This window comes from Cervus elaphus, chromosome 9 (genome assembly GCF_910594005.1).
Source record: "Cervus elaphus chromosome 9, mCerEla1.1, whole genome shotgun sequence".
Taxonomy (NCBI): Eukaryota; Metazoa; Chordata; class Mammalia; order Artiodactyla; family Cervidae; genus Cervus; species Cervus elaphus.
In genome coordinates, this window is record NC_057823.1 from 60,338,242 (window position 1) to 60,362,366 (window position 24,125).

The 24,125-nt window shown below is 39.5% G+C and overlaps 1 pseudogene; it reads left to right on the plus strand.

The window, feature by feature from the left end:
• The first annotated feature begins 5,852 nt into the window (after positions 1-5,852).
• Positions 5,853-13,472, plus strand: LOC122700804 (annotated as a pseudogene).
• The last annotated feature ends 10,653 nt before the right edge of the window (positions 13,473-24,125 follow it).

Below are 24,125 nucleotides of genomic sequence, written 5' to 3' on the forward strand. Positions count from 1 at the left end.
TGCAGGAGATGCAGATCTGATCCCTGGGTAAGGAAGATCCCCTGGAAAAGGAAATGGCAACCCACTCCATGTTCTTGCCTGGAGAATCCCATGGACAGAGGAGCCTGATGGGCTACACAGTCCATGGGATTCCGACTTAGGACTGAATACAATCCTTAGTAGGTTTGCTGTTATCACTAATAATAGACACAAGAGGGTGCTAGAAGATCTTGCTTCTGGTTCTTTAGGCCCAAGTGTAGAACAGTCATGGTCTCTTTCCTTTAATGCAATTTCCATTTTCAGAAAAGAATCTTAATAACAAAAGAGGAAAATCTTAAGAGAAAGAATGATAATACAGCATAATATCAAATGTTTAGATTTTAAGGTTAACTGAGGTATAGTCCCAGTGTTGCTGATGATTTAGTACCATTTTAGATGAATGTAACAGAATTTCATTTGCTAGAAAAACACGTGATACTTCCTTTCTTCCTTCCTACTTTCCTCCACCCCCACTCCTTTCTTCCTTGCAGGGACACTTTGATAAATGCAATCTTTTCCATTTTGAAAAAGTAAACAAAATATAAGCAGAACTGTTCTTGAAGTGGAGATAGGATGCTGTTTACTATTTGGTCCTTTATAGAAAAAAGTTCACTAATTCCTATTCTAGATGCTCATAATGACTCACAGGGACTAAGGAAAATATATTAAAATTTTGACTGCTATTTTAAAAGTCTAATTATTTAGAAACTTTTGGTGGTATGCTTTATACAATATGTAGTATATTCGGATTGAATATGCTTTGGGCTTCCCGGGTGGCACAGCAGTAAAGAATACACCTGTCAATGCAGGAGATGTGGGTTTGATCCCTGGGTCGGGAAGATCCCCTGGAGAAGGAAATGGCAACCCACTCCAGTGTTCTTGCCTAGGAAATCCCGTGGACAGAGGAGCCTGGCGGGCTGCAAAAAAGTCGGACACGATTTAGCAACTAAACAACAATAAAAGCAGCCTTTTTGTTGTTGTTCAGTTGCTCAGTCATGTCTGACTCTGCAACCCCATGGACTGCAGCACGCCAGGCTTCCCTGTCCTTCATTATCTCCTGCAGCTTGCTCAAACTCATTGGTGATGCCATCCAACCATCTCATCCTCTGTCATCCCCTTCTCCTGCTTTCAATCTTTCTCAGCATCAGGGTCTTTTCTAATGAGTCGTCTCGTCGTATCAGGTGGCCAGAGTATTGGAGCTTCATCTTCATCATCAGTCTTTACAATGAATATTCAGGGTTGATTTCCTTTAGGATTGACTAGTTTGATCTCCTTGCAGTCCAAGGGACTCTCAGAGTCTTATCCAGCATCACAGTTCAAAAGCACCAATTCTTTGGTACTCAGCCTTCTTTATGGCCCAATTCTCATATCCGTACATGACTACTGAAAAAAACGATAGCTTTGACTATAAGACCTTTGCTGGCAAAGTAATGTCTCTGCTCTTTAATATGCTGTCTTGATTTGTCATAGCTTTTCTTCCAAGGAGCAAAAGTGTCTTTTAACTTTATGGCTGCAGTCACCATCTGCAGTGATTTTGGAGTCCAAGAAAATAAAGTCTGCCACTGTTTCCATTGTTTATCCATCTATTTGCCATGAAGTAACAGGATCAGATGGAGAAGGCAATGGCACTCCACTCCAGTACTCTTGCCTGGTAAATCCCATGGGCAGAGGAGCCTGGTGGGCTGCAGTCCATGGGGTCGCGAAGAGTCAGACACGACTGAACGACTGCACTTTCACTTTTCACTTTCACGCATTGGAGAAGGAAATGGCAACCCACTCCAGTGTTCTTGCCTGGAGAATCCCAGGGACAGGGGAGCCTGGTGGGCTGCTGTCTATGGGGTTGCACAGAGTCGGACAAGACTGAAGCAACTTAGCAGCAGCAGCAGCAGCAACGGGATCGGATGCCATGATCTTAGTCTTTTGAATGGTGAGTTTTAAGCCAGCTTTTTTACTCTCCTCTTTGACCTTTAAGAAGCTCTTTTTTTTTTCTCCTCACTTTCTGCCTTAAGGGTGGTGTCATCTGCATATCTGAGGTTATTGATATTTGTCCCCACAATCTTGTGCCCAGCTTGTGTTTCATCCAGCCTGGCATTTCACATAATGTACTCTGCATATAAGTTAAATAGCAGGGTGACAATATACAGCCTTGTGGTATTCCTTTCCTGGCTTGAAACCAGTCCATTGTGCCATGTCTAGTTGTAATTGTTGCTTCTTGACCTGCATACAGGTTTCTCGGGAGGCAGGTAAAATGGTTTTGTATTCCCATCTCTTTACAAATTGTTCTGTTTGTTGTAATCCACACAGTCAAAGGCTTTAGTGTAGTCAAAGAAGCAGAAGTAGATGTTTTTCTGGATTCTCTTGTTTTTTCTATGATCTAACGGATGTTGGCAATTTGATCTCTGGTCCCTCTGCCTTTTCTAAATCCAGCTTGAACATCTGGAAGTTCTCGGTTCACTTACTGTTGAAGTCTGAAATAAAGTGAAAGTGAAACTCGCTCAGTCATGTCCTACTCTTTGTGACCCCAAGGACTGCAGTCTGCCAGGCTCTTCTGTCCATGGAATTCTCCAGACTGGAATACTGGAGTGGGTAAACTTTCCCTTCTCTAGAGGATCTTCCCAACCCAGGGATAGAACCCAGGTCCTCCCGCATTGCCGGCAGATTCTTTACCAGCTGAGCTACTGTTTAAGCCTCTTGGTGAGTTTTGAGCATTACTTTGCTAGCCTGTGAGATGAATGCAATTGTGCGGTAGTTTGAATATTCTTTGGCATTGCCTTTCTTTGGGTTTGGAATGAAAACTGACCTTTTCCAGTCCTGTGGCCATTGCTGAGTTTTCCAAATATGCTGGCATATTGAGTGTAGCACTTTAACAGAATCATCTTTTAGGATTTGAAATAGCTCAGCTGGAATTCTATCACCTCCACTAGCTTTGTTCATAGTGATGTTTCCTAAGGCCTACATGACTTCACACTCCAGGATATCTGGCTTAGGTGAGTGATCACACCATTGTGGTTATCTGGGTTTTGAAGATCTTTTTTGTATAGTCCTTCTGTGTATTCTTGCCACCTCTTCTTAATATCTTCTGCTTCTGTTAGGCCCATACCATTTCTATCCTTTATTGTGCCCATCTTTGCATGAAATGTTTCCTTGGTATCTCTAATTTTCTTGAAGAGATCTCTAGTCTTTCCCATTCTATTGTTTTCCTCTATATCTTTGCAATGATCACTTAGGAAGGCTTCTTATCTCTCCTTGCTTTTCTTTGGAACTCTGCATTCAGGTGGGTATATCTTTCCTTTTCTCCTTTGCCTTTCACTTCTCTGCCTCCTCAGACAACCATTGTGCATTTTTGCATTCCTTTTTTGGGGGGATGTTTTTCTATCACCGCTTCCTGTACAATGTTATGAACCTCCATCCAGGTACTCTCTATCAGATATAACCCCTTGATTTTTTCCCCCACTTTCACTGTTTAATTGTAAGGGATTTGATTTAGGTCATACCTGAATGGCCCAGTACTTTTCCTTACTTTCTTCAATTTAAGTCTGAATTTGGCAATAAGGAGTCCATGATCTGAGCCACAGTCAGTTCCTGGTCTTGTTTTTGCTGACTGTATAGAGCTTCTCCATCTTCGGCTGCAAAGAATATAATCAATCTGATTTTGGTATTGACCATCTTGTGATGTCCATGTGTGGAGTCATCATTCGTGTTGTTGGAAGAGGGTGTTTGCTGTGACCACTGTGTTCTCTTGGCAAAACTCTGTTAACCTTTGCCCTGCTTCATTTTTTCACTCTAAGGCCAAACTTAGCTGTTACTTACCTGTTACTTCACATGTCTCTTGACTTCCTACTTTTGCCTCCGGTCCCTATGATGAAATGGACATCTTTATGAACAAATAAAATAGACATAATTTCACATGCATCTGCATAAATGTTTTTCTGATTGAAGTATATAATCAAATATTTTTAGAAACCACTCTAGTTTAACTGTATTATTTTACATATGGGAAGAATAAAATCCAGAGTGTTAAATGATTTTTCAAGGTCCCAAAGAAAGTTATTGGCAGATCAGCTACAGACTCCTGCCCCTTTCACTGTATCATTTTGCAAACATGCCCACCCTATCTTTTGCTGTCCTCCAACTTGAGGTTTCTGAAGTAGGGGCTCTCCTGTGCTGACTTCACATTCTTTTTATCACTAAATCTACTGCTGTGTTATACATTCACAAGCCTTTTTCCTCGCCTTATGAACTTCGGTATGCCCTGGTCATGTGAGTGCTCTTTGGGCTCTAGCGAGAAGTTGAGGCATACCCTAAATTAATCCCAAATGTCTTCCCTGAGCTTGTAAATATCTGGCAGACAGATAAGTAGAAATCGGCACATGTACTGCATGGTACACCTATCCTTCGCTTTAGGAATGTGGTGTCGGGAACAAGATCAGAAAAGTTTCTGTAGCTGACTTTGGACTTCCCTAGTTGTGATGACACAACTTACTTAGGAAAGTCACAAGTCAAGAGGGACACAAGAAGAGATTGTACACATTCAAAAGTAGGTCCAGGATGACAAAAAAATAAGAAACCTTGTGTCTGTAAAGAAGAGTAGAAGGAACTTGGTGGTAACTTAGCTCAGGGATGACTCATATGCCCAAGTAATTATCTTCGGGTATCTTAATGATTGTCCTGGGAAAGGAGGAACTTTTAACTGTCTCGTAAGGCTACATCTAGGACCTATGGGTAGAATTTGCTGGCATTTAGGCTGGAGAAGGCAATGGTAACCCACTCCAGTACTCTTGCCTGGAAAAGCCCATGGGCAGAGGAGCCTGGTAGGCTGCAGTCCATGGGGTTGCTAAGAGTCGGACAGACTGAGCGACTTCACTTTCACTTTTCACTTTCATGCATTGGAGAAGGAAATGGCAACCCACTCCAGTGTGTTTTGCCTGGAGAATCCCAGGGATGGGGGAGCTTGGTGGGCTGTCATCTACAGGGTCGAACAGAGTCAGACATGACTGGAGCGACTTAGCAGCAGCAGCAGGCTTGAGTTCACTAGTTAGAGATGTCCAATGAATAACTAGATGTTATTTAGACTTTGGCATTAGAGAGAGATGGGTATAATTCCTGGCTTCCCCTCTTACTGCCTACTTGACCCTGGGAACTATGGTTATGGGGGAGAGTAGCATATTGCAACATTGTATATAGAGCCCTCTTTTTTTCCCCTCTTCTACCTGCCCTTGAACCTCATCCATTCACTGCCAGTTTATACTATCAGGATTTAGAAACTCAAGGCTGCAAAAGTACTTTGAGCAAAAGGATTTTGAGTCTGGCTTTTAGAAGCAAAGGATGTCTGGAAGGAAGTAGAACACAAAGTGTATGCTGAAACAGCTGGTTTGGAAATAGAGTAGGAGTCACATAGCACTGCCTCCTAATATCAAATAAAAATCCATGGGCTAGAAGTTAAGGTGTGGAGGCAGGACAGTGTTGAGAAAGAAGATTGGTGAAGCCTAGCCTGTGTGGAGTTCACAGTACCCAAGGGAATGAGAGGGGGTTCTGTGGAAATGGCACTGAGGCCCATGAACTATCAATAGGGAGACATCATCTATCACAAGATGAGAGTGAGATCATTAATGTACATCATGGGATGACATTAAGCATTTGAACCAATGTCATAAGTCATCGATGCCATACTGTCCTCTTTACATTTTGTAAAGACTTCCTAATGAAACACTAGCAAAGTGCTAGTCACTGTCCTCTGAGAATTACAGCTCTTTGGGACCAAAACTTTGCTCAGCTCTATTCTACTTTCCTTGTATGGAAACAACTTACCAGATATATTCTAAGATGTTGCTGAGATGACAGGAGGCCTTCTGAACACCTGTAGGAGGAAAGATGGTATGGAAGGGAAGCCTCACATCGGTACCTTGGTAGGAATGAGCCGAACTGGTTTGAGATCCTGTCTGTTCCTCCCCAGCTACATTAAAAACAGCCCTTCCAGTTACATGTTAACCATACTTTGACCATTTCCATGTTGTTACAGTTAACTTTCCTAGATTGTTTTTAGTGTTGGCTTCCCAGGCGGTGCTAGTGGTAAAGAACCCACCAGCCAATGCAGGAGAATCAAGAGACAAGGGTTCAATCCTGGGTCGGGAAGATCCCCTGGAGGAGGGCACAGTAACCCACTCCAGTATTCTTGCCTGGAGAATCCCATGGACAGAGGAACCTGGTGGGCTACAGTCCATAGGGTCGCAAAGAATCAGACACAACTCGAGCGACTTAGCATGCACAACTTATATCATCAATGTTTGTTTTATAAGGTTTCTCTAACATTAAATGAGTTAATGCATAAAATATTAGCACACTGATTGTCTTAGGATATATTCAATAAATGGAAGCTGTGAGTATTATCCAAGGGGTGATGACATCATAATCCCTTCAAGTGTTTTTATGAAACTGAGTGACCACTTGGTGTTTATGTGGCAAAGGGCATTAACATTTCTGAATGTGATAGTGCTCTCAGAGACTGATCTGTCCGTTTTTTTCCAGTGGTTCTCAATCTGCTGTGCATGGGCCAGTATAGACTGACTATATAGCATAGCCTGAATAGTGTTAAAAATTATGTAAGTCTGGGCCCAAGTTCAGATAATCTGATTTCATAGATCTAGAGAAAGGCTCAAGATTCTGTGTTATTAACAAGATGCTTCTCTCTGGAGGTTCTAGGAGAGAATGCATTTCTTTGCCTTCTTCAGGTTGTAGAGAATACCCACATTCTTTGTTTCACAGCCCTACATCACTCCAACTTCCCCTTCCATTGACCTAACTCTCTTTCTGACTCTGACACTCCTACCTTCTTGTTATAAGGACCCTTATAATTACATTGGATCCTCCAGGATATTCCAGGGTTATCTTTCTGTCTTAAAATTCTAAACTCAATTACATCTACAAGTCTCCTTTGTTATATAAAGCAACATATTCACAGATTATAGGGATTAGAATGCAGGTATCTCTGGGGATCATTATTCTGAAAATCATAGAGGGTAAACTATGTTTTTGGACTGTCAGCTACAGGAGAAATCCCTGGAGACTTTCTTCATTCCCACCTGGTAAGTCCATGTTTTGGGGGAGTTTTCCTTCTAAACTACCAACCCCTCTAAGTATCTATTTCTTTGGTATACAGGTGTCCCAGGAGGCTGATGTAGACTTGACAATTCTATATTTAGATCCACTCTACTGGTATGCAAAGTTCCAATATAAATGTGGAAATTACTCTGGAGCAGCAGAATATCTTTACTTCTTTAGAGTGTTGGTTCCCCCAATGAATAGAAATGCTTTGAGATCACCCTCGGGAAAGCTGGCCTCTGAAGTCTTCATGCAGAATTGGGATGCAGCCATGTAAGACCTTTTGTGGCTAAAAGAGACCATAGATAATAATTCTGTAAGTTTGCCACTTCAGTCTCTTCAGCAGCAAACATGGCTCATTCACTGGTCTCTGCTTTCTTCAGTCGCCCCCAAAGAGTATAATAGCATTATTAATCTCTTCCTTTGTGAACCACAGTATCTTAATGTGCTTTATATGATGTGTCTACATATTCTATGCTTTTTGACCACAGTGAAAGTGAAAGTCAGTCAGTCATGTCTGACTCTTTGCAACCCCCTGGACTGTATTGTCCATGGAATTCTCCAGGTCAGAATACTGGAGTGGGTAGCCTTTCCCTTTTCCAGAGGATCTTCCTAACCCAGAGATTGAACCCAGGTCTCCCGCATTGCAGGTGGATTCTTTACCAGCTGTCATACAAAGATGCTCAAAAACGCTGACAGGTACTATTAATAAAAGATATGGTCAAAACTGCTCAACAGGAGTCCTACACATATAAAAACCCAGTTACAGAGTTTGTATAATATTTATATGTTAACTTTGACTTTGGTAGGGCTCAGAAAAAGCTGAGGAAATATGAATCACTGCTAGTGAATGATTTCTTCTTGGTGGCTTGGCTTGAGGATTACATTGAAAATGCCAAACTCTTTATATTTGAGTTTTTTGTCTCAAAATACACTGCATCCATCAGTGTACCACCATTAACATGTTGGCAGGTAAACTGAACGTAACTCCAGAAGAAACTGAAAGGTGGATTGTAAATTTGTTTAGAAATGCAAAACTAGATGCTAAGATTGATTCTGAACTAGGTCGTGTGGTTATGGGTAACAATGCTGTCTCACCCTGTCAGGGATTCAAAAGACCAAAAATATTTCATTTAGAACACAGATGTTGGCCATGGATATTGAGAAGAAATTTAAACAGGGGCTTCTAACTGAGCAATTCAGGACTCTGGCTTCTATTGAAGAACTGTACAGAAAAAGTATAAAAGAAAACTATAAAAGTGAAACAATGCAACCATTTTATAAAAGTGAAACATGTTGAAAGCAACATACTGAGTATAAATTTTGGAGAATTTGGATACAATTGTTTCATTTTAAAAAATACTTGACAATTCTAGGATGTGCTGGATGGGGATCGAACAAGCTTCTGGGCCAGGGTATCAATGGCTTTACTTGTGCTTGATTCTCAGGGTGCTAGATGCTAACTTCTGTCAAAGGAAGGACCTCATCATAGCTCCTCATTACAGGCAGCATGTAAGACTTCATGTCTGAAGGCTGTAGCTTCTGTTCCTGGGCCCTGGTTATACGTGGTCCTGCTCAGATGGACACTGGTCATTTTTGGATGTTGACTCAGTTCTGTTCTTAAGGTCTCTCCAGCTATTTCTTCTCATTCTTTGTCCAACTGTCTTCTAAGTCTCTCTTATCTTTTTGTTTTCAGCCTTTGGAACCCATCTTTTGTCTTCAAGGTAAACTTTCTCTTATCATTTATATCATCACCATACCATATCTTCTTTCAAAACCTCATGCATCTATAGCTGAGGCATAATGTGTGGGTTGCTAAACTCCAAACCAGCAACTGACTCCCTTTGCTTTCTCTGCTTTCTTCTGTCACTTCATCTCCACGGCAATGATGGAGAATGCTTAGCTGATTGAATGTGGGAAGAAATGAGGCATGAAGCGAAATCCTGGCAACAAATTAACATTTCAAAATGTTATCCATTTGCATGATTTTCAAAGTTGGTTCCAACACTGAAATTCAAAGGTACAATTTCCTAAGTTCAAGGCTAGCGCCTTTTTCTACTAAACCACGCCCTATTGTACTCGCTGTCTTCATTTCAGTAGTTTTTTCAACAACTTCAAGGCCTTGGATTTCCAAATTGGCATATTTCCCCTTCACCAGGACACCTCCCACTCTTTCTACATATCCACTCTCACTGTGGTGCGAGCATCCTGCTCTCCAGCTCCTGGGAAAGGTGAAGTAACAAGAAACCTGCACCACCCTCTGTTAAGCTGCCTGTCTACCTTTTCACAATTCCAGCCGGCTGTGTCTGACTCAGCTCTCTGTCTGCCAGGCAAAAACTTGTAGAAAACATTTCCTACTGCTTCACTTCTCCCAAGGAGTACAGGATTAGCACGCAGTACACCTGAGCATAGGGCAGCTCCTTTCCAGTTTGTTTGTCTGGTATTAAAAGGGGATGGGAACTAGCTTAAGGTCTGAAATGAGTTCCTTCCCACAGATACCTGCCCACCCTCTAATACCCAGGTACACAGCAAGAATGTGGACTCTGCTGGCCGCTCAACTGGTCCAGCTTCCTTAATGCAAGTGGCTGCTTGTCTGACTCTGTCTCACCATTCCAGCTTTCCTTTCAATTTTATAATGAAGTAGTACAGAGAGGCAGCCAAGATTAGTGTGCAGGTTACTCTTGAGTTTGTATCAAAAAAAGAAAAAAGTGAATTGAGCTGCTCCTTACTAATTAGGTCACGTTGGGCAAGTTGTTTAAGTTCCTCAAGCTTCTATAAAGCTTCAAGTCTCCTCTATAAAATGATAGTGAAGACACCTACATCATGGATTGCTAAAAGGATAAAAATAAACTAGGTAACACACTTACATGCCTGATACATGTTATTCCATAAATGGAAGTCATGGCTATATTTTGTGTTATTTAATAAAGATGTGCCGAGTCCTAATTATGAAAAATACCATGCTTGGTACTATGGAATTAGGGAGAGAAGGAGACTTGGTCCCTGCAAAGGACTTTGAAGACTATTGGGAGAGAGAAAATATCAAAGTAAGCTAAGGGTGTGGGTGAAGGAGGAGTGAAGTTATGGGGGGAGAACCGAATGGAGGTGAAGTTGGACCTGTGCAGCAGGGAGGTGGGTCCACAGGGAAAGCTTCGTTGAAAAGGTATGGGAAGGGCCACCTTGACATTAAATTCCACTCTGTGGGCAACAGATTTTTCTCATGTTTCTGACATTCTCCTAGTCAGTAGTGGTGTATAATGACCCTAAGATGTACACCTCTATTATTCTGTACTTTTTGGATACCTGTGGGTATTGCAGCTTCCCACTAGTTATCTGGATGGCTTAGACAGTGAAGAAGCTGCCTGCAATGCAGGAGGCCTCGGTTCAGCCTCTGAGTCAGGAAGATCCCCTGCCTGGAGAAGGGAACAGCTACCCACTTCAGTATTCTTGCCTAGAGAATTCCATGGACAGAGGAACCCCAGCAGGCTACAGTCCATGGAGTCACAAAGAGTTGGACATGACTGAGTGACTAACAGTTACAGGTTAGTTAGGGGTCTCTAGGAAAAGGAACAAAGAAGCATTTCTTCCTTCCTCATCCACCCCTCTTTCCCTTATATTACTGTAATCTTCTAGGTCATCTTTAGAAAGCTTAGATTTTTATTATTTTTTTTTCTGACTAGATGACAGTTCAATCACAGATAATTTTCCAGGCAGATTTTAGCCATCTCTAAAATTTAGAATGAAAATTAACTGAAGTGTATATATGCCAAACTGAATGCACGTACGCCTTCTCTACCCTCGATAAAGCAAACAGGTTGTCTGAATGCCTGACCAGATAGTCATCACATGTGTGGGCTGAATAGTACTTGCGGAATTGCCTGGGTCATTCTTCAGTTGACTAGCACACGTTACAAAATTCTCCTATTCCCCAACGTCGTAAGGAGTATTATAATGAGAATCAGGGCACCTGTCTTCTAGTCTAAGCCAGCAGTGATAACTGTATGTAAAATCAGGCGAATTTTCTTGATTGATTTCTCAGCAAGCAAAATAGGTGAAATGGCCCCTGCCAATGGCTCTGTGAAGCACAGTTATAATTTGCACAACCTGGGGCTGCTTATTTATAAAGTGGTAAGAAATGATAATTTCTCCTTGAACCACTTCACCTGATTGCAGACTATAGAAAGGAAAATGCTGTGCATACACACCACATCTTTATCTATTCGTCTGCCAACGGACATCTAGGTTGTTTTCTGTGTCTTGACTACTGTGAATGGTGCTGCTATGAACACAGGAATTAGAGTTTCTTTTGGATGTATGCCCAGGAGTGGGATTGCTGGATCATATGGTAGTTCTTTTATTATTATTTTTTAAATTTATTTTTAATTGGAAGATAGTTGCTTTACTGGTAATTCTATTTTTAGTTTTCTGTGGAACCACCATATTGTTTTCCATAGTGGCTACACCAATTTGCATTCCCACCAACAGTGTAGGAGGGTTCCCTTTTCTTCACACCCTCTCCAGCATTTGTTGTTTGTAGACTTTTTAATGATGTCCATCATTTGCTGTACAGTAATAATTAACACAACATGGTAAATCAACTATGCTTTAAAAAAGAAAGGAACACATTTGGCAGCTTTGTCTCTGAGGTTGGTTTTTAAGTGTCTAAGAAGATTATGTTCCCATTAAGATTTCTATAGGTTGGTCATTTCCTGTTTTTCCAAACTTGCAAGACAGGTTTTCTGGGTGTCTGATTTCCCTCCTATTTTGGCCCCAGACTCTAGGCTGGTGAATTTGTTATCATTACCAGGTATACATCTATCAGATCATTCATCAGCCTCAGGTTTTGCAGTTGTAGTCGACAAACAATAGGAAACAGTGTCTTCTGAGTTTCTCGGAACCAGGCGTTTGTAAATATGATCATCACATTTCACTGTTCTTAAATCATCCAATGACTTCTCCTCATACTTGGAATAAAACCCAGATTTGTTACCAAGACTGCCCACGCTCACTTGCTGTCACACTGGCCTAATTTGGACAACGCTGATTGTGATGTGGTCGCAGGGGCCTTCTCTCTCCTCTTCGTACATGCCAAACCCTTTCCTGCCCCAGGGCTTTGGCGGCTCCTCTTTCCTCTCCCTTAGATGCTCTTTCCTCTCTCTTCAGTGCTCTTCCCTGAGATCTCTGCATGGCTGGCTCTCACTCCTTCCCTATTCCCTCTCCTATTTTCCCTTCCCTTTCCTATTCTCAACACAAATCTCACTTCCGCAAGAAGGCCTTTCCTGATCTTGCTATCTGAGGTGCACCCCTGCTTCACCCCAACTACCATCTCATTTCTTTAGAGCTCTTATCACAGTCTGCTATTGAATTACGCATCGTTTCATTCACTGTTTACTCTGTATCTTCTCAGTAGAATGGAACCTATTTTCCCAGAGTGGTATTCCAAATGTTTAACAACCAGTGTCACATGGCGTTAATCAATCAGGATTGACACTGGCCAGTCTTGGAACAGGGTTCAGGGGGCCCCCTTGACCTTTAAGTTGTTGGGGAGGCCCAGGAGTCCAGAGGGAAGGGTTGGAGTAAATAAGCAGTGCAGGTTAATTACAGGACTCAAGAAAATGTCTATGTACCCATTGTTGTGGAAATATTTCAGCATCTTAGTGATCAGTATGACCATTAGTTTGTACTAGTTGAATATCCACCCTACTTGTCTTCTATATTCAACACTGTATCCCAGGCCTGGAGCAGTGACTAGAATATAGCAACCCTTACATGGTGACTTACTTGACTAGCAAGTGCGGTCCGCAACACTAAGTTGATGTTTTCTAGAAGAGCTATAAGGCAGCCTGGGCTCAAAGGTCACTCATAGGATTAAATAATGGTGTATTTAGGCCATGCAGCCTAATTTTTTTCTTTTAATGGCTACACTGTGTGGTGTTTGGGATCTTAAGTTCCCTGACCAAGATCAAACCTGTGTCCCCTGCAGTGGAAGCATGGATGGCTTCAACTGGACCACTGGGGAAGTCCATATGGTCTGCTTTAGTGATAACTAACGTCTTGAACTCTTTATTGTTTACACAATTTATATGTCAATTATCTCATTTTGTCCTCTCAACCATGCTAAAAGGTTGGTGCGAAAAGACATTATATTCATTTCTCGACTGAATAAACTCAGGCTCCTATAAATCAAGTGGTAGCCAGGGGGCGGGCAGAGCTGTGAAACAGTTCATGTCTTCTGGGCTGGGACCATGTTCTTTCCAGCAAGCTATGTGTTCTGTCCTGAGCCCTGGATCCATCTGAATCTGAGTACAGAAGCACCTACTGGGTATAGGTGTAAAGATTCTGGGTTTTACAACTAGGGTTGTATATAGCCATATACAATAACAACTGTGGTTATTTTTACAACATAAGGTAGTTTAAGCAAGAGTGACCAGTCTAAGAGGGTCTAAAGGAACCTAGAAACTCTGTCTAAGAGTTGGAGGAACAGGAAATGACCAACCTGGAGAAGCCTTTAGGGAGATAGGGTCTTCTCAGACACTTGAAAACCAGTCTTAAAGACAAGATTGCTAAGACTTTTTCTCTGTAGGTTCATAGGGCAGAGTTAATACCAACAGTGAGAAATAATTGCAAAAATCGAGTTTTTGACTCAAAATATATATTTAAAAAATAAGAAATAATATAGCCCTGAGCAATGTTTTCCAAAATACAGTATATACAAAATGGTGCTAAGAAAGATTTTTTTAATCAAGGACATGATTTAACATTTTGAAAAATTTTGTTAGTTATAAGTTTACTTTACTACATACTAGGGAAATATATAACTAGTAGACAATTTTATGATTTCAGATATATAAGAAGTGGTTAAAGTAGATATTTAACTTTTCAAAAAAATGGAAACAAAGGCATTTAAAGAGAAATTTTTGGTGTGTAACAGTAGAGGTGATTCTCAGACATGTTGCAATTGAAATGATTGATGAGTGATTGAATTTTGTGAAAATCATATTCTCTGAAGCTAGTTCTATCACTTTTCATGGCCTTGGACATATTCCTCACATTATGATGTTTAATTTCCTCATCTGTTTAATAAATCTGTGTGGCAAGGACTAATGGTTTGATGAATGGAAAGTATTCAGCCTAGTTTGACACATAGTGAGAACCGAATAAATGTCTGCTGTTGTTTTTATTTTTATCAATAGCAATGAGAACTATTGAACCATGGATGGATACTTTGTGAAGCAGAAAGCTCCTCATTGTGGAAGATGTATAAATAGAACTAGGTGGGCATTTGTTAAGGATGCTGAAAGGGAGATCCTATGTGGGTGTGAACTCAGCTAGAACTCTGAGGATGTTTCAGATGGGAGATTTCTGTGAGTCTGCCTTTAGTGAATTCTCTCTTGATGCAAGAGATACTTGAAACTAGAGTTTTCCTCCTGCAACTTGGGAGGACACTTGACTGCTTGACAGGACTCAAAGAGCCATTGCTCTTTGAGCACTATTGTTGGCCTTTATATAACCCACGTCACAGTGAAGGAGAGTTGTCTGACAACCACACAGCTATTGTCCCACAGTTCTTGCCCAACCCGGAAAAATACCCATTCTATCCCCTCACAGCCTTTCTCACAACCGTGGGAAAGGCTGTGAGGGTTCCTATGGGTACAGAGAGGACCCATCCTGTCTAACCCTCAGCTGGAACCTGGCCTTCATCCAGTAGTGGCTGCCGACAGGCAATATCTATGGATGAGTGTCTTACAGGTGTTTTACAAAGTTCAAATTGAGCCCACCCACTTTCTCTCTATGCTCCATCTCTGCACTGAGAATAGTAATAGTATTTACTTCACAGAATTGTTCTAAAGTTGAGGATAGCAATAGTTCTAAGAAGTAAATGAATGTGCATAAAGCACTTAGGACTGTAACTGATGAATTTACTTATATATTGCTATTATCAGAGGATATAGAAAACAAATAAGGTATGAAGTTTGAAGAGGGAATGGTTATATGGAAAAAATGAAACAAGACAGATTGAGCAGTGTTGTTAGAAACAGGATGATGCTACAGGGCAGCTTTGGAAAAAATGACTATATGTCCCTCTGTGTTCTTCTTTGGGAAATAAATGTCTGAAGAAATTCTTAGTGTATTCTTAAACACTGGTTGTTCTGAGCCTTTTTCATTATTAAAATGCTCAGTATGAGGAACCTTCTTTCCTATGGCTGAAGTCGCTACTAGGTCCAGGATTCCTCTGAATTCATTAGAGGAAGTGAGTTCATGATGAAGTTAATTCCTGAGGAACAAGGATTGCGTTTGGAGATGGCGACAGCCTGCTTTGTACCGGCTTATGCAGGTCAAATGTCAACTTGCTACGGAGAAGGATCTTGTGGATCTGGAAGGGGACTGGTTAGGCATGACATTAGAGCATTGCTACTCCAAGTGCAGTCTGCAGACCAGTGCCAGTCCTCAATCTGCTGCTGTTCTGAATGTGGTAATTATGGGATTGAGAATAAACATTTAAACAGATGTGCATCAGTCTTATAGAGTGCCTTTAGGTCTGTTAAATCTACCAGTAGAGAAATGCGTACACATATTTGGCACATGTGTGATAAAGGACTTTAGGATCTGTGGATTTTAGTATTCTTGAGGAGTCCTAGAATCAATCCCCCATGAAAATGGAGGGCTGGCGGTATACATTTCATTTAATTTAAGGCATTGGTTTGTGAGGAATAGAAAACAAATAAGAAAAAAAGAAAACAAAAGGAAAGGAAAGAAAGAAAAGAGAAGTTGGTTTTTAATGACAGATTATTTGAAAGCACTGCGCAGTGTGGAGTCATGGGTTCCAGTCCTGGTTCTGACACTAACTCATATCATTTCCTCACCCTAAGCTATCTCTTCACATTGCAGTTGCTGGTATTGATTATCTTGTGGAGTCAAATATCTTGGCACCTCATTCTTTTTTGGGTATTACTTTCTTCATTCATGGATGAAAGGTCTTAGAATAACTGATTTTTAGTTTCCATTTCAGTTCCACAGTTCAGATGTCATAATCCCAAGAATCTTTAGAAAAAAGTTTAAATAAAAATTGAATGAAGCTCCATCACTCTATTTCAAGCTAAATAATCCTGCTTTTTGGTAAAAGCCCAAGTATAGCATAGATTCTGAATGCTTTATTTCAGATCCCCATAAGAAGCATAGTTTTTCTTTTGGTGGTTATCTCTCTGTTGTTTTTTTATTAAAAAGATCTCTTTTTCTTGCTGCTCTCAGGTTCTTCCCATGAATTGCAACATTTTATAGGGAAAAATTTCTCTGCTGGGTATTCATAGACTGACTGACGATCATCTTGTTTTTTTCCAGGAATCCCTTTGAGAATGTTCTCTGAACAAAATCAGCACTATAAGGAGTTTAGATATTACTCTATGACTAAAGAGAAATCATAAGATGGTGCTAAGAAGGAGACTGACACAACATAATTTATTTTATCAAATAACATATTGGCTGATCTTTGATTAGATTGTAAGAATACAAGACTATAAACACAGAACCATTCAAAGGCTATTGCAGTAGTGTAGGCAGGCTATAATGGTGGTTTGGCCTATGGGATATAAAGAATAGGTTATGCAATCTAGTTTATTTATCAGCCTTGGCAGTGAAATGCTGTGGAATTATTTGTAATTCCACATTTATAATTTATAGTTCCACTTATAAAATTTTTCTGAGCTGGATTGGGGTCATAGGTTTTTTTAAATGGGGTTATAATTAGTAGTTTGTACTGGAATTAACATTAGCTCACAAAAAGTCCTATCTTAGATTATTACTGAATGTCCTGTTCATATGAGTGTGTGGAATCGGAAAACGTGCAGGTATTGAATAACTATAGATACAGGATTTCAGATGATAGAGGGCTTCTATCTTTCTATCTCATGCACTTAGAAAACAGCTCACAAATAAAAGTGCTAGTGTAGAAGTCAGAAGCCATCCCAGACAAAGCGCTGGTTTGTTGGGTTCTTAGCCCTGGAGCTACCCAGAAGATAGAGAGACCTGCCTTTGGAGACAGACTGTCTTCAGTCACGCAGACCCCACTTTAGCTGACTCAGCGTCACAGGGCATGAAGCCATTCAACTCATTTTACTTTGGACTGTATCCAGGCATTTCACTGGGAAGTAAAAGACTGAGAGGAAGAAATAAAGACTCCATCCAGGTAAAAGCATTCTGGTGTAGTAATGATACAAGTGATTGGAGATTTCCATCTGGGGAAATATTTGATTCTACAAGATGACCAATACCAGCAACTACAGAGTGAAGAGATGGCATAGGGTGAGGAAATAGTTCATGAAGCATGTGATGCAAAGAGCCTAGGCTTTAGCGTTTGACTGAGATTAAATTCCCCACTCTTTCCCCTGCTAGCCTCTAATTTCAGGTCAGTGTCTAATTATCAGAAACTGTACCACCTTCTGCAAAATGACATAATTGCACATTTTATGATTGATATGAACCCCAAGTGAGAACTAGATAAAATGTTTATAAACTACAAAATGCCTCAGACAGTTTTGTTATAATAGTAAGGCTTCCACTGAGTTGCATCAGAATGGCAATACTATTTGCGGAACTCACATGACTTGCTAGGTCACCATGCTGCTAAGTGAAACTTGAAAGACACTGTGAGAAAATGCCTGTGGGTGTGGAATTGCATAATATAGAAATAGGACTGCTGTGTGTGCATGTGTGAACTTGTTTGCACTGCATCGGTGCTATATTTATGCTCAAACATGAACTATATTTTGATAGGATGGGGTCAGATGTAATATAGGACAAGGGCTCAGAGCAAGGGCTTGGGAGTCAGAAACACCAGTGTTCATCCTCCAGTTTACAGGCTTCATGACAAAATTACTTAATTTGTACAAACTTCAGTTTTATCAGTTGCAAAATGGTGATAGTAATATCTACCTCAGGGTGTGGCAATGAGAATGAAATAGTATAAAGAATGAGAGACATTTAGCAAGTCCTGAGAAACCGAAGACTCTAATAAATACTAATTGTTGTCATTGTTCTTGTTATTAAGAATAAAACTCACTTGGTGCTTATGTGTGGAAGGATGGAGACTCTTGCCTGGAATGGGACAAATGGGCAGAGGTGACCATTTGTGTGAGGAGGGAACATCTTTTCTGGAGTGTGCACCTCCCTGGTCTGTGGAGGAAGTTTCCAGAATCAGAGTCGGGATTTGATTATCTATCCCTTTCCTCTCTAGCTTCTAGAAATGGAAGAAGCTTGTGGGTGCTGGGATTATGAATGAGGAAAAACAAAAGAATTAAATTTTGTCAATAACCTCTTCCAAAATCATTCAGCGAATTAAGCTGTATGAATAGAGAAGCAAGGAAGGTGACGGTCCTGATCCAGTAAAGAGGGTAGAGAAGAAATGACACGTGGGCAGAGTTGAGACATTTGGTCAAACTCTCTTTAGGGTCAAGGAGTTTTAGAGTCAGTAAAACAGTGGGTACAAGAGGTGGCTTTAACATTAGGCAAAGCAGTGTTCAAATCCCAGTTCTATCACTAAATGTGTGTAGTCGGGTAAATTACTTAAACTCTCTGTAAAGTACACACTGGAAGTGAAAAAGAACACACCTCTTACTCCGATGAGGTAATATAGTTAATATGTTTAGCACACTGGTAATTTGGGGGCTACTTTTAATAGCTAAGAACCTGAAGCTTCTCATTTAGAAACTTGCTATTCACTAAAATGATTGCCTTATTTTTCTATTTGGCACAGATTGATAAAGATGTTCATTTAAAAAATGAACAGCCATCTTGTGACCTATGGCAAGCAGTGTAACGTTTACATGCCTCAATTTCTGCATCTGTAAAATGAAGTTATAATAATATTAATAACTGTTAAGGAGAGTGATTGGAAGGATTAGATTAAGCCATCACTGTGACATTACTAGCATGAAGCCTGGAACATTGTAAGCCCTCACTAAGTATAAGTAGTTATTATTATTAAATCATTCTGTATTATCCTTAAGGAGACAAAAGGGAATATTTGTTTGTTATAAGATTTGTTATAGAGGGCTTCATTGGTTGTCCAGTGGTTAAGCCTTTGCCTTCTAAATGCAGGAGATGAGGGTTCAATCCTTGATCTGGGAGTTAAAATCCCACATGCCTCTCAGGCAGAAAACCAAACCATAAAACAGAAACAATATTGTAAAAATTCAGTAAAGACTTTAAAATGGTCACAGCAAAAAATCTTAAAAGATTTATTTCAACATACATACCAGTTTCTTGAAACTTGGACCAAAATCTGCTCAGAAGACACACAGATCCTTATAAAATAAGACTTGAATCTCACTTTTTCTTTGCATAGAGCACATGTAATTTTGTTGCCTCTACATGTTATATTCTGAACCCACTAAACGTAATGATACCTTATTGTATGATGCCAGTGAAAAAGAGAACAATACCATCATGCTAATTTAAACTCAGCCAGTGGTCTACTGTCTTTCTCCTTATTTGGGTCAAGTGGTGTTTCTTTCAAGCCTGATACGGTCTTTCTCTTGAATTTGTTTTTGGTAAATTTTGTAACCAGTTTTCTCTTTTAAATACATTTAATTAACATATTTTGAGTGTCTAAGACATTCAATAAAATTATTTTAAGATTTATAATTGTTTATGGAGATACCAGCTAATATTGCTGCATCAGTGCTATACTTTATAGTTAACCAAGTGATAGAACATTACGTTTAAGAGGTTTTTTATTTGCTGAAGTATAGTTGACACACATCATTATGTCAGATTCAGGCGCACAACACAGTGATTTGACATTTGGATACATTATAAAATAACCTCCACAGTAAGCCTAGTAACCATCTGTGTCCATATGAATCCTGGCTCTGGCACTCAGAGCCGCGTTGCTGGATGATTCCAGGGATCGCCATATAAATATAGATTACAGCATCAACAGTGCCAACTAGAGTTTTACACTATGACAGTTCTCCCTGGCATGCTATTTCATCTCTTGTGTCTTGGCTGCTTATTAATTTATTCATCTTTGAAATCTATCAATATTACTTGATTTCTGTACAGTTTATTTAGGTTATGTAGATAAAATATTTAACACAATATTTTTCTCTCTCATGTGTGCTCAGTCATGTCCAACTCTTTGGGACCCCATGGCCTGTAGCCTGCCAGTTTCTTTTGTCCTTGGGATTCCCAGGCAAGAAGACTTGAGTGGGGTTGCCATTTCCTTCTCCAGGTTATCTTCCCAACCCGGGGATTGAACCCAGGTCTCTGACACAGTATTGGCACAATGTAGACCATAAATGGGAGCTATAATTGTTTTTTTCATGATTACTGTCTCCCTCAAACCATAAGGCAATTCTCTGAACTTGATGGCCATTATTATATCCATTTTGCAAATGAAGGTAACTGTAGTACAGAAAATGCATATTCTTTTCCCCAAAGCAGGGACAAAGGCTGAGAGATTTTGCCATAAAATTGAATAGTATAATATTGTTTTTATATAATTATATATTTAATTTTTGTTTAAGTTGTGATTTTTTTGTTAATTAAATCAGGTTCTTTGCTGTTGTGTGAACATATGTGAAAAATAGTGTTTAAAGCCTGAGCATGAAAGACAGGAAACGAAATAGAACAGAAAAAGAGCGTAAGCATGAGAAGAGCTGAGAGACGGTTTTAATGCTCTGGCCATGGAAATCTGGGTGGGAATATGCTACCATCTTCACATTCCTGAAGACTGAGAATTCGTAGGCAGGTTGACTCCCAGACGCGTCACATTGAATGTAGCTCTAGTTTGATGACACCAAATGTAACAATATGAGCACGGACTATTACAATTTTCACCCCTTACAGAATAGTGTGAAAGTGCTCATGGGGAAACTATTTCCTTAGTCATTAGGTTTGTTAATGTCAGGTATTAGTACTTTATGGATTAAATGAAGCATTTATTGTTGAGTGATATTCTGAAAGTTTCTGTATAATGACACTGCAAGAATTTGTGATATTTAGTCACAGGGCTGGGGGGAGGGAACAGAACGACTCATGAGTGAGGGATATTAAGAGTCAAGCAAAAAACCAGAAATTTGTAAAATCCTGGTTAGGTCAACTTTGTATTATTAATAGAATGATTTCTTCATATAGTTTCAATTTTTGTATTTTCCATTAAATAAGAGGGCTACTTCCTAATTTTGTATATTATTTCATCAAGCTGAATAATCTTTTAATAGTTATTTTTTGGAAAATATTTGTCAAGCACCAACTACATGGGGTGTATTTGTCTAGGAGTTGGGGATCCATTACAGGATGAAACAGAACTAATTCTTGACCTGAAACTCAAGGAGGGAAGACAGATAATAAAATGAATTACTTTAGATGAAGAGTACAGAGGAATCATGTCACAGGGAGCACTTGTCTTGTCTTGTCAGTCATGGAGGACATTGCCTGAAGAAGTCATATGCATATCTAAAAAATGAACAAAAATTAGCTGCACCCTAAGGCAGGTCTGGTTCTGTACATTCATTCATTCATTCATTCATTCACTCACTTATCCATTTTTAAGACTAATGTTTGTTGTTTTCCTACAATGAGACATGCCCTATTCTAGGTTCCAAGAACTCAGGAATAAATAAGCACTCCCTTTCTAAAACAGGGGAATAGATAAACAAATACATAAGATAATTTCAGGTACTGATAAAGAATAAAAATAAGAAGGAGGAGGGGGGAGGAGAAGATAATTATTATATAGGTAAATGTTTTAGGGGAAGATACCTGGGAACCCGTTGCTCTGGGAAAATGACCCTTAAATAAAGAAGAGCCAACCATGCAAGGAACCTTTTAGAGTTATCCTCAGTATTTTACCTTCCTTTCATTATTCACAAAGCCTCAGTAAAATCCAGTCAAAAAGTAGAACCTTTGTTCAGGGATGTTTTGAGAAGCAAAGACACAACCAGTTTAGGGAAACTGCCTTCTCCAGTTTATAACAGAAGAGACTAGTAATGCTGATCTCCCCTGGACAACAGTGTAACCAACGAAATAATCAATTCCAAGGGTCACCAGCAATAGAAACTTTAGAATGGTGGTTTGATAAAGAACTGAGGGCAGGTGAACTAGAAGATCTATTTCCCAACCACATAAATAGCAAGAATGGGAAAAAAAAATCTCAGAAGTATTTGAGGAACCTTTGAGACTGGATGATTTTTGAACAGAGGATCATTAATCCCATCACAATTTGGTCATGAAAAGGAAGTATGCCCTCATTTTATTGTCACATCCTGTTTAAGCCTGGAGTGTGTACATTAAAACAATTTTTTATTGGAGTATAGTTGATAAACAATGTGTTACTTTCTGCTCTACAGCAAAATGAATCAGTTATACATATACATCTTTTATACATATACATCAGTTATACATATTCATATATCTACTCTTTTTGAGATTCTTTACCCATATTGGTCATTATAGCGTATTGAGTAGAGTTCCTTGTACTGTACGGTAGGTTCTTATAGTTACCTGTTTTATAGTGTTTAAAGCATACATATACAGTAGTGTATGTATGTCAAGCCCAACAGCTATAGACATTTTATGCAACATCTACTCAAATGCTGCTTATGCTACAATAATTGCTAACACTCTTTGAACATTATGAACTGTGTGTATCACTCTCCCGTCTAAGTGCTAACATGTGAGCTCATGTGAGACTCGTAACACTTCTATGAGGGAGCTACTATTATTATTTTCTTTTTTATATTTTATATCTGAGACACAGAGGACTTAACAGAATTTAGCTAAGTTCACAGTACTTGTTCAGGAGTCCAGTGCAAGCAGTCCAGTTCCAAGGCTTTTAATCATTTTGCAAGCCTGTTTCTTATATTCCAGGTCTGTGTATTTTTCCCCTCAGCAGCTGCTAGGTAAGTATTATCTAGCAGTGTGTGGTATTCTTTAAATGATGAAGAGCGAATTGTGGGAAAAAGAGATGGAGAAAGAAAGAGAAAGAGAGGGAGAGAGAAAGGAGGAGAAAGCATGTGGATAGAATTACTCTGTTGAAAAAAATTCTGAAGAAAAAGAAAAGTGCAGTTTTCCAGATATTATTCCAGATGCAGTTGTTACTTCTCTTACGTCTCAAAGCAAGCAAAGAAACAAGGTATTTTTAGGTAAAATAAAACAGATAAAATAAAATTAGGTAAAAAACTTGTAATAAAAAACAAGGTATTTGTTTTACAGGTGAGGAAATTAAGCTCAGAGAAGCTCAGCAGCCAGGCTCTGCCTCTCATGCCACGTTTCTGCTCCTTATGATTTTGTTCCCTAGGGATGTTTATAAAAAGGAAAGAAAGGCAAAAGCAAAGCATTATCTAACCTGTAATGGAAATAAGTTGACTTACAATGTTGTGTGAGCTTCGGTGTCCAGCAAAATGATCCAGTTATACACACACACATATATACACACATATAAATCATACTTTTTAACATTCACTTGCATTATAGCTTATTACAAGACATTGAGTTGAATTCCCTGTGCTATATAGTAGGTTCTTGTTGAGTATCTATTTCACATGGAGTAGTGTGTATATTTTAATCCCAAACTCTTAATTTATCCACCCCACATCCCATTTGGTAACCATAAGTTTGTTTTCTATGTCTATGAGTCTATTTCTATTTTGTGAATAAGTTCATTTGAATCATTTTTTTTTTTTTTATTTCACATGTAAGCCTGACCCAGGCATCAAACCCGGGTCTCTCACATTGTAGGCAGACGCTTTACCATCTGAGCTACCAGGGAAGTATACCATTCACATGTAAGCAATATCATGTAATATTTTGTCTTTTTTGGTCTTACTTCACTAAGTATGATCATTTCTAGGTCCATACATGTTGCTGCAAATAGCATTATTTCATTCTTTTTTATGATTAATATTCCATTGTGCATATATATATCATTTTTTTATACATTCACCTGTTGATGGACACTTAGCTTGCTTGAAGAAAGCTTTTTTGTGGCTGCATAGTGGACAGAGGAGCCT